The sequence below is a fragment of the Pan paniscus genome, chromosome 3 (genome assembly GCF_029289425.2).
Source record: "Pan paniscus chromosome 3, NHGRI_mPanPan1-v2.0_pri, whole genome shotgun sequence".
NCBI classification, from domain to species: domain Eukaryota; kingdom Metazoa; phylum Chordata; class Mammalia; order Primates; family Hominidae; genus Pan; species Pan paniscus.
In genome coordinates, this window is record NC_073252.2 from 46,567,525 (window position 1) to 46,578,144 (window position 10,620).

Here is a 10,620-nt window from a genome sequence, read left to right on the forward strand (position 1 = left end):
AGCTGCAAAAAGGTGTATGGGAATAGAAACGCAACTGTCCCTCCCAGATAAGCACAAGAAAGAGACACAGAAGCAGTCCAAGCCTCTTATAAACTCTCCTATCCTGAATCTTTAGAAACTCTTAGTCTGTAAGAGAGTGTGGCTCTGACCTAACTCAGCCAACCGCCCTTCTCAGGTTTATTTAAAATAAACCTGCTCCTGTTGACTGAAAAGCCATCCTTTGTGTTTCTCTCCTCTTTCTTTAATTCTTACAATATTAAATGTTGTCAACACAAAGAAATGATAAATCTTTGAAATTACCAATATGCTAATTACCCTGATCTGATCACTATGCATTGTTTGTATTAAAACATTATGTAGGGCCGAGCGCCGTGGCTCACGCCTGTAATCCCAGCACTTTGGGAGGTGAGGCGGGCAGATCAAGAGGTCAGGAGATCGAGACCATCCTGGCTAACACGGTGAAACCCCGTCTCTACTAAAAATACAAAAAATTAGCCAGGCGTGGTGATGCATACCTGTAGTCCCAGCTACTCGGGAGGCTGAGGCAGGAGAATTGCTTGAACCTGTGAGACGGAGGTTGCAGTGAGCCCAGATTGCATCACTGCACTCCAGCCTGGGCAAAAGAGCGAGACTCCGTCCCCCACCAAAAAAAAACATTACGTAGCCCATGAATGTATACAATTATTATTTTTTAAAAAACGAAAAAAACATGTAATATTGACAGCAACTAATTAGATGAGTTTTGTAGCATTTTTAGCTTCTATCCATTCAGTATTCTTTTTTTTAGACAGAGTCTGGCTCTGTCACCCAGTCTGGAGTGCAGTGGAGCGATCTTGGCTCACAGCAACCTCTGCCTCCTGGGTTCAAGCAATTCTCCTGCCTCAGCCTCCCTAGTAGCTGGGATTACAGGAATGTGCCACCATACCTGGCTAATTTTCGTATTTTTAATAGAGATGGGGTTTCACTGTATTGACCAGGCTGGTCTCGAACTCCTGACCTCAACTGATCTTCCCACCTTGGCCTCCCAAAGTGCTGGGATTACAGGCGTGAGCCACCACATCCAGCCCATTCAGTATCTTTTTATAATTTTTTTAAGTATGTTTTTTATATATATGTTTATATATATTATATATGTGTTTATATATTTTATATATGTTTATATATAAAACATAAATATATATTTATATATAAAAATATAAAAACTATATATAAAATATATATAAACATATAATGTATAAACATGTTTATATATTTTAAATATTTATATATAATTTATATATATTTATATATAAATATACTTATAAAAATTATATAATTTATACATATTTATATATAAATATACTTATAAAAATTATATATAATTTTTAAAAATATTTATATATAAACATATATATCAACATATATAAAATATATATATAAACATGTTTATATATATATATATATATTTTTTTTTTTTTTTTTTTTTTTAGACAGAGTCTCACTCCGTTGCCCAGGCTGGAATGCAGTGGTGCAATCTCAGCTCACTGCAACCTCTGCCTCCCAGGCTTAAGCGATTCTCGTGCCTCAGCCTCTGGAGTAGCTGGGATTACAGGTGCCTGACACCATGCCTGGCTAATTTTTGTATTTTTAATAGAGATGGGGTTTCACCATGTTAGTGAGGCTGGTCTCCAACTCCTGGCCTCGGCCTCCCAAAGTGCTAGGATTACAGGCCTGGGCCACCGGCCATTTCCACAATGTTGTTTTTTTTTTTTTTTTGAGATTGAGTCTTGCTCTGTCGCCCAGGCTGGAGTGCAGTGGCGTGATCTCAGCTCGCTGCGACCTCCACCTCCTGGGTTCAAGCAATTCTCTTGCCTCAGCCTCCTGAGTAGCTGGGACTACAGGTGCATGCCACCACACCCAGGTAATTTTTTGTATTTTTAGTAGAGACAGGGTTTCACCATGTTAGCCAGGATGGTCTCGATCTCCTGACCTTGTGATCCGCCCACCTTGACCTCTCAAAATGCTGGGATTACAGGCGTAAGCCACCACGCATGGCCTTTTTTTTCTTTCTTTCTTTTCTTTTTTTTTTCTTTTTTTTTTTGAGACACAGTCTTGCTCTGTCTCCCAGGCTAGAGGGCAGTGGCACTATCTCGGCTCACTGCAACCTCTGCTTCCTGGGTTCAAGTGACTCTCCTGCCTCAGCCTCCCAAGTAGCTGGGATTACAGATGCCTGCCACCACTCTCGGCTAATTTTTTGTATTTTTAGTAGAGACGGGGTTTTGCCACATTGGCCAGGCTAGTATCAAACTCCTGACCTCAGGTGATCCACTCGCCTTGGCCTCCCAAAGGGCTGAGATTACAGGTGTGAGCCACCGCACCTGGCTGTTTCCACTCTTTTAAGATAAATTCTGGGCCGGGCGTGTTGGCTTACACCTGTAATCCCAACATTTTGGGAGGCTAAGGCGGGACGATTGCTGGAGCCCAGGAGTTGGAGATCAGCCTGGGAAACATGGCGAAATCCTATTGCTACAAAAATTAGCCTGGTGTGGTGTTGCATGCTTGTAGTCCCAACTGCTCAGGAGGCTGAAGGGGCAGAAACACCTGAACCCAGGGAGGTTGAGGCTGCAGCGAACGATGATCGTGCCACTGCACCACAGCCTGGACAACAAAGTGAAACCTTGTTTCAAAACCAAAAAGACAAATTCTAAAATCCTATGCTACAACAGCCAGCATGGTCTGGCCCTTCTCACTAGCCAGCTTTTACCTCCTGCCTCCCTCCCTCCCACACTCCAGGTTTTAGAATCTTCTAATTACCTCAGGGTGTTCACACATGGTGTTCCTTTAACTGAGAACACTCTTCCCCACTTCTTTTCCTTTTCCCAAGTATCCAGGTCCTTGAGAAGACTTTCTCTGATCCCAGCAATAGGGGAGTGGGTATCTCAGTTACCCTTGCTTCTAGTTTTCTATTTTTCCTACTACGTATTTATTAGAATCGTAATTATGTCATCATATGAGAGATGATGTATGTAATTTTCCTTTCCCCCACTGGATTATAAATACTATTAGGGCAGGCACTATCTCTATTTTGTTATTCAGTGTACCTCCGGCAACTAGCACAGTGCCTGATGTAAAGCAGGCAGTCAATAGCTGTGAATTCATGACCATAAGGAAAATGGAAAGCAAGATTTTTGCCCTTTAAGAGATGAGAATCTTCCTGGGGAAAGAAAAAAAAATCCAGGAAACACTTAGCTGTGCCCAACTATGCCCAGCAGTTCAATAATTAAGAACCAAAATGCCAGGTACAGTGGCTCACAACTATAATACCTAATCCCAACACTTTGGCAGGCCAAGGCGGGAGGATCACTTGAACCCAGGAGACTGAGGCTGTAGTGAGAAGCTGGGCAACAGAGCAAAACCTAGTCTCAAAAAAAAAAAAAAAAGATGACATGGCCAGGAAAGATATCATAAATCCAGGGTAAGTTTTTTTAATACAGATTAAGGTGATGCCTTTTCCAATGATTAAGTCTCTAAAGATTTAGTCGTCCTTCTCTTCCTGATTCAGAGAGGGAGATACACTTACAAATAGATATTTCCTTTATAGCTTTAAATTTCTCTTACAAAAGGGTAACTTTCCAGAACTTCTCCTATGTCTGTCGTTTCTCAAAATAACCAGCTCAAAATAATTCTTATGACAAAGAGGCATATTTGGGATAGCACATTCTGGATTCTACAGTCCTATTTTGGGGTGGTGTGTCCTGAACCCCATTAATAAGTTTAAATTACAAAAATTAATAATAAAGTATAATATGTATTTTTAAAAGTGAAAATAGATTTTCATTTTTAAATGATTTTCACTCACACCTGTAATCCCTGCACTTTGGGAGGCCAAGGCAGGAGGATTACCTGAGCTCAGGAGTTCGAGACCAGCCTGGCCAGTATGGCGAAACCCCGTCTCTACTAAAAATACAAAATTAGCTGGGAATGGTGCTCACCTGTAGTCTCTGCTACTTGGGGGCTGAGGCAGGAGAATCGCTTGAACCCGGGAGGTAGAGGCTGGAGTGAGCCGAGATAGTGCCACTGCACTCTAGCCTGGGCAACAGAGTGAGAATCTCTCAAAAAAATAAATAAATATAATGTAATATAATATAATAATCAAAATATACACAAATACCTATATACATTAATACACATATGAATAGATAAAAACCTGAAAGAATATAAGCCAAACCATTCACTGTAATATCTTTGGATGGAAGGATTATGGGAACTTTCTCTTATTTCATTATATAAATATATAACATACTTTTTGTCTGTTTGTGACAGCACGTTGCTCTGTTGCCCAGACTAAAGTGCAGTGGTGCCATCATAACTCACTGTAACATTGAATTCCTGGGCTCAAGTAATCCTCCCACCTCAGCCACTCTAGTAGTTGGGATTACAGGTGTGAGCCACCTCACCCAGAGGCAGGTGCTTTTTTTGTTTAACCCAAGCCAGTCACTTATTCATTATTTAAACTAGTGTAAATTATTCACTGAAGCTATAGAAATTAATTTTCTACCAGAAACAACCTTATACCTAGAGTTGTCCATACAAGCTCAGATCAAACTAATGCCTCTTGGAATTTTCTATCTGAATGCCTTCTCAGGATTAGCTGAACTGACACACTGCTGAAACTTTTACTTTGCTCTTGGAATTTATCCTAAGGAGGACTCTGTTGGAATTCAAATTAGCTTCTTAACCCTGTCTGCAATAATTCTTAAAGCATCAGTCAGCACTACTATTTCTGCAGTTACTTTATCTCCTTTGCCAGAGTTCTATTGTTTTTATATTTGTGGATGTGCAAGGGTATTTTTAAAAAAAAAAAAAAACCAATGATTCTTATCCAAGATACATCATTTAAGTCATTTTTACTAAATCACCATGGATTTTCAAAGTAGCCTATTTTAACACATTATAACAGATTAGGCCCTATTAACTATTGTTACATAATAATAATCTCTGAACCCCAATCAAAGGCCTTTTCCTTCAGAACTACTATCACAGTGTCCCCTGCAGGTCACCAGGTAGAGGTGCATCCTGAGGGGGCATATTTCTTAACGGTGTTTGTGTAATTTTCCTTATGCCTCTTTAACAGATGGAATGAAATAATAACAAGTTGGAATGTTATCACATTAATACATCTTCAAATTTCCCTGGAATCTCAGATAAATTTATTTCTGTGTCTATAATCTTAGAGTTATATCAAGTTTTATCAGAGATTTTTAAAACTCTCATTACGTTTTTAATACACAAAAATATTACAAAGAAAACAAAATGTGTTTATAATAGTATTTCCCAGATAACATAGCCTTAACAAATAATACTTATCTATGTGCAGTGGCTCACTCCTGTAATCCTAGCCTTTTGAGAGACTGAGGCGGGAGGATTGCTTGAGCTCGAGAGTTTGAGACCAGCCTGGGCCACATAGTGAGACCTCCCCATCTCAACAAACCATCAAAAAATTAGCCAGGGATGGTGGCGTGCACCTGTAATCCCAGCTACTCAAGAGGCTGAGGTGGGAGAATCGCTTGACCCTGGGAGGTGGAGGCTGCAGTAAGCCATGGTCACACAGCTGTACTCCAGCCTGGGCAACAGGATTGAGATCCTGTCTTAAAAAAAATAAAATAAAATAAAATAAATAAAATAATACTTGTTCACCATTAGAAATAAATCATGTCTATAATTAAAAAATGAAATTCATCATATTATATTTTGAGTATGTTTGTATTTGAAGTTTTTTTTAATTGGCAGATATTTGAAAATGTGATCTTTATGGCTCTGAAAGCCCTTTATAGGTGATATGGAAAAGCAAGCACTTTGTTTCACTTTTGATGCTCTGAAAAGCAGACACAAAGACAGGAGTCCATGTGCAAGAGAGAGACCTATTGGGGAAATGTCTGTGAAAGATAAAGGGAAGAGAGCAGGAGTAAGCAAGGAGAGGCTGCAGAAAACCATGCCTATCTGACACCTGGGAAAGGAGGAAGGGAAGGATAGGAGTCTCAGACTTCAGTGCAAGCTAACATAATCTTAGCCAGGCTGATGGAGAGTCCTTGAGCCAAAGTCCCACTACAGGAATCCTGCATCTTATAAGAATGGGCCTGTGTTAATACCCCACCATGGTCACTGACGCTGTGGCAGGGAAGGTTAGAGGGCAGCAATGCTCACAGGAGCTGAAGGGGGAGGCTTTCTGCCAACCGTGGCTCCCCCAGCAGGTTCAACCAGAGTGGAGCATGTACATGGCCATCACATTCTCCATTCATTTTGAATAAATAGTATAATTAATAATATGCTATGAAGATAAGATATATTTCCCTTTATGATACTCATTTATTTGCAAGCATATTTGTTTAAAAGTTGATCTGTTGTGAGTGAAATCATTACTTAAAAATCATATTCTTATCCTTTTCATGCGAAAAAATTCAATATCTAAAAATTCAAATAGAAAAGTAAAAGATACAGTTTTTTCTTGCAATTATTTGAGGTTCCATTAACCCTCCTATTTAAAATAGAATACCAAAAATTTAACAGAGATGAATATTATTGGATCCCAATTTAAGCAAGCAAGCACATCCTTCTGAAGCAATCAACTCTATCATTAAAATGATTCTAATATAGCAGCTAAAATATTTCTCTTATTTTCATAGTTATTCTTCTTTCTAATTTTTTTTTTAAGAGACAAGGTCTCATTCTGTTTCCCAGGCTGAGGTGGCACAATCAAAGCTCACTCCAGCTTCAAGCTCCTGGACTCAAGCAATCCTCCCGCCTCAGCCTCCCCAGTAGCTGGGACTACAGGTGTGCACTACCACACTTGACTGATTTTTTTTTTTTTTTTTTTTTGAAACTGGTTCTGGCCCAGGCTGGAGTACAGTGGCATGATCTCAGCTCACTGCAACTTCTGCCTCCTGGGCTCAAGCGATCCTCCCACCTCAGCCTCCTAAATTGCTGGGATTACAGGTGTGAGCCACCGTGCCTGGCCAACTCACTTTTTTAATTTTTTTTTTTTTTTTTTTTGAGACAGAGTCTCACTCTGTTGCCCAGGCTGGAGGGCAGTGGCACAATCTTGCCTCACTGCACCTTTGGCCTCCTGGGTTCAAGCACCTCTGCCTCAGCTTCCCGAGTAGCTGGGATTACAGGCACACACCACCACACCTCGCTAATTTTGTATTTTTAGTAGAAACAGGGTTTCACCATGTTGGCCAGGCTGGTCTCGAACTCCCGACTTCAGGTGATCCACCTGCCTTGGCCTCTCAAAGTGCTGGGATTACTGGCATGAGTTGGGATTACAGGCACGAGCCACCACACCTGGACTAATTTTTTGTTTGTTTGTTTGTTTTTGTTTTGAGATGGAGTCTTGCTCTGTCACTTAGGCTAGAGTGCAGTGGCGTGATCTCAGCTCACTGCAACCTCCGCCTCCTGGGTTCAAGTGATTCTCCTGCCTCAGCCTCCCAAGTAGCTGGGATTACAGGTGCCTACCACCATGGTCAGCTAATTTTTGTATTTTTAGTAGAGACGGGGTTTCATCATATTGGCAGTCTGGTCTCCAACTCCTGACCTCGTGATCCACCCGTCTTGGCCTCCCAAAGTGCTGGGATTACAGGCATGAGCCACCGCACCTGGCCTAATTTTTTAAAGTTTTTGAAGACATAGAGTCTTGCTATGTTGCCCAGGCTGGTCTCAAACTCCTGACCTCAAGCCATACTCTCTGCTCAGACTCCCAAAACACTGGAATTACAAGCATGAGTGACTGTGCCCAATCTTTTTGTTTGTTTGTTTGTTTTTGAGACAGATTCTCACTCTGTTGCCCAGGCTGGAGTGCAGTGGAAGGATCTCGGCTCACTGCAACCTCCACCTTCCAGGTTCAAGTGATTCTCCTGCCTCAGCCTTCCAAGTAGCTGGGATTACAGGCGCATGCCACCAGGCCTGGCTAATTTTTGTATTTTTAGTAGAGATGGGGTTTTGTCATGTTGGTCAGGCTGGTCTCAAACTCGTATTTCAGGTGATCTGCCCACCTCAGCCTCCCAAAGTGCTGGGATTATAGGTATGAGCCACTGTTCCCGGCCAGGTATTTCTTTATAGCAGTGCAAGAAGGGACGAATACACTCTCCCATGAGTCATTCTTTAGCATACAAAAACCAGTAAATTCCTAAGGTTTTAGAAGCTCCCACGCCAGGAACTCAGGACAAAGACTAAATATTTATTTTCTTTTTTACTATACTACAGACAAATCCTTGATCTTTGACTACTGATTCCTTATAGCAAAGAATCATAAGAGTTAAAAGATAGTTGCACATTTCTAAAACCCCATTCAATTACTAATAACCTGTCCAGTCCATCAGCCTATCATATGAAAATGCCAGGCCGGGCACGGTGGCTCACGCCTGTAATCCCAGCACTTTGGGGGCCGAGGTCGGTGGATCATGAGGTCAGGAGATCAAGACCATCCTGGCTAACACGGTGAAACCCTGTCTCTACTAAAAATACAAAAAATTAGCCGGGCGTGGTGGCGGACGCCTGTAATCCCAGCTACTCAGGAGGCTGAGGCAGGAGAATGGCGTGAACCCAGGAGGTGGAGCTTCCAGTGAGCCAAGATCACTCCACTGCACTCCTGCCTGGGAGACAGAGCGAGACTCCGTCTCAAAAAAAAAAAAAAAGAAGAAAAAGAAAAGAAAATGCCTCCCAGGGTGTGGCCACTCAGGCTTCCATTTGATCTTTTCAGGTTTCAAAAGCAGAGTTCTTAGCAATATATATCTTCATTATTTCAGGCATCTGATATAATTAAGATAAGAGACAATATCATCCCTTGCTTTGAGTTTCTTTGGAGGTCTTAATGAATATTGGATTTCCCTCATTATATAACCCATTTATTTATTCCTTTACTCTCATCTACTATTTCTCCTTATCTCCACTCATACCCAAGCTTTTTTGGCTTCCGAAGGAGTATTTGGTTCAGCTACTGTGCTGCTCTGGGTTGCAGGAAGTAAAACTAGTGATGTGGTTCAGGACACACTACTCCAAAATATAGCACCTGAGCATTTGAGAAAATAGCAGAGCAAAGAGGTCATTTTCACCTTCCCCTCACTCCTTTTGCCCTGAAGCAGGCCATAAACCATAGAAAGAATACTCTGGCCATCTCCCTTGAGGCAGGCCATAAAACCTGGTGTCCTTCCCTGAAGTAGGTCATAAGACCATCATTTGAGAGGTACCCTCCCTTTACATAGAGAAAAGGAACATCCTTACCTCTGAAGACACCAGGACACAGAGAAGAACCTGAACAAACAGCCCATTCTAAGTTCCCCCAGTTTGTTACCATTACATCATACTCCCTTTGTGTAATCATACTCCTGCACGACTGTCCACTCTTTATCAACCCTACGACAATTGTCTTCCACCCCTTCATTGAAATTTCATTATCTACTGACTGTGGGAAGAAGACTGAAAGTCAAACATCAAATCTAGAGCCCAGAGGAACTTTGTACTAAGTTATTGACTTCTGTTTGGGCTCATCCAACTTCCACAAAGAATTCTTTGCAAGCAATCCCTCAAGCTCATCCAAAGAATCGTGATCCTCAAAATTACTTACATTCCTCCATCTCCCTCTCCGTTATGAAAAAGTGTACATAAGCATCTGAACCTCATTGGATTATTGGGTAATCACTCTACTGTGATTTTCTCCAGGGCACATTAATAAATTTGTATGCCAGCCGGGAGCGCCTGTAATCCCAGCACTTTGGGAGGCCGAAGGGGGCAGATCACCCGAGGTCAGGAGTTCGAAACCAGCCTGGCCAACATGGTGAAAGCTTGTCTCTAATAAAAATACAAAAAAAATAAATAAATAAGCCGGGCTTGGTGGCACGTGCCTGTAATCCCAGCTACTCAGGAGGCTGAGGCAGAAGAATCGCTTGAACCCGGGAAGTGGAGGCTGCAGTGAGCTGAGATGGTGCCACTGCCCTCTGGCCTGGGTGACCGAGCGAGACTCAGTCTCAAAAAAATAAAAAATAAAATAAATTCGTATGCCTTTTCCTTCTGTTCATCTTTTGTTAGTTCACTCCAGTGAACCTTCAGAGGGCAGAGCTTTCCCTTCACCCCTACAAAATGAAGGCAAGAAACTTAATTCTAGGGAATATATAATCATTAATTATATACATATGTATTGTGTGTTACGCAGCCACAGACAACTGCTTGACAACAAAACCCACAAATGTGCCACACTAATTCAGTAGTCTGCTATTATGCTTACTTTCAGTCATTTAAGAAACATAGCTTTACGTGTGTGTGTGTGTGTGTGTGTGTGTGTAAAATATATTTGCCAAGCCCTGGTCCACTCACCTTACCATTTACATTAAATGAACCAGCTCACTATGATTATGCCTATCATTAAACTGTCAGAACATTAAATATCCATGTATTGTTTAAATTAGGCTGAAGTTTTCTAAAAGCAAGGGAACACACACATGCACACACACAAACACACAGACACAGAACATGGCTAGAGAGTTCTAGCAGAGACAATCCCCAAATGGTTATTAGTATTCTGTAAGTTTCAGTGAGTGAAGGGTGCTAAAATGCAGCTTGAAAACCAAAACCGTGGCATATCCATTGTGG

At 41.4% G+C, this 10,620-nt stretch overlaps 1 protein-coding gene across 5 annotated transcripts in view; it reads right to left on the minus strand.

Moving 5' to 3' along the window:
• GPAT3 (glycerol-3-phosphate acyltransferase 3) overlaps window positions 1-9,309 on the minus strand; it is a 118,738-nt gene extending 109,429 nt beyond the window's left edge. Inside the window, exons 1-2 of one of the 5 annotated variants that reach the window (XM_063603762.1) lie at window positions 9,256-9,309; window positions 3,972-4,088 (exon numbers count right to left, since the gene is read on the minus strand). The gene's annotated coding sequence lies outside the window, so the exon portion shown is untranslated. The remainder of the gene's footprint in view (window positions 1-3,971; window positions 4,089-9,255) is intronic. The other 4 variants (XM_055111317.1, XM_055111319.1, XM_055111316.1 and 1 more) reach the window with 4 other exon arrangements.
• Window positions 9,310-10,620: the final 1,311 nt, after the last annotated feature.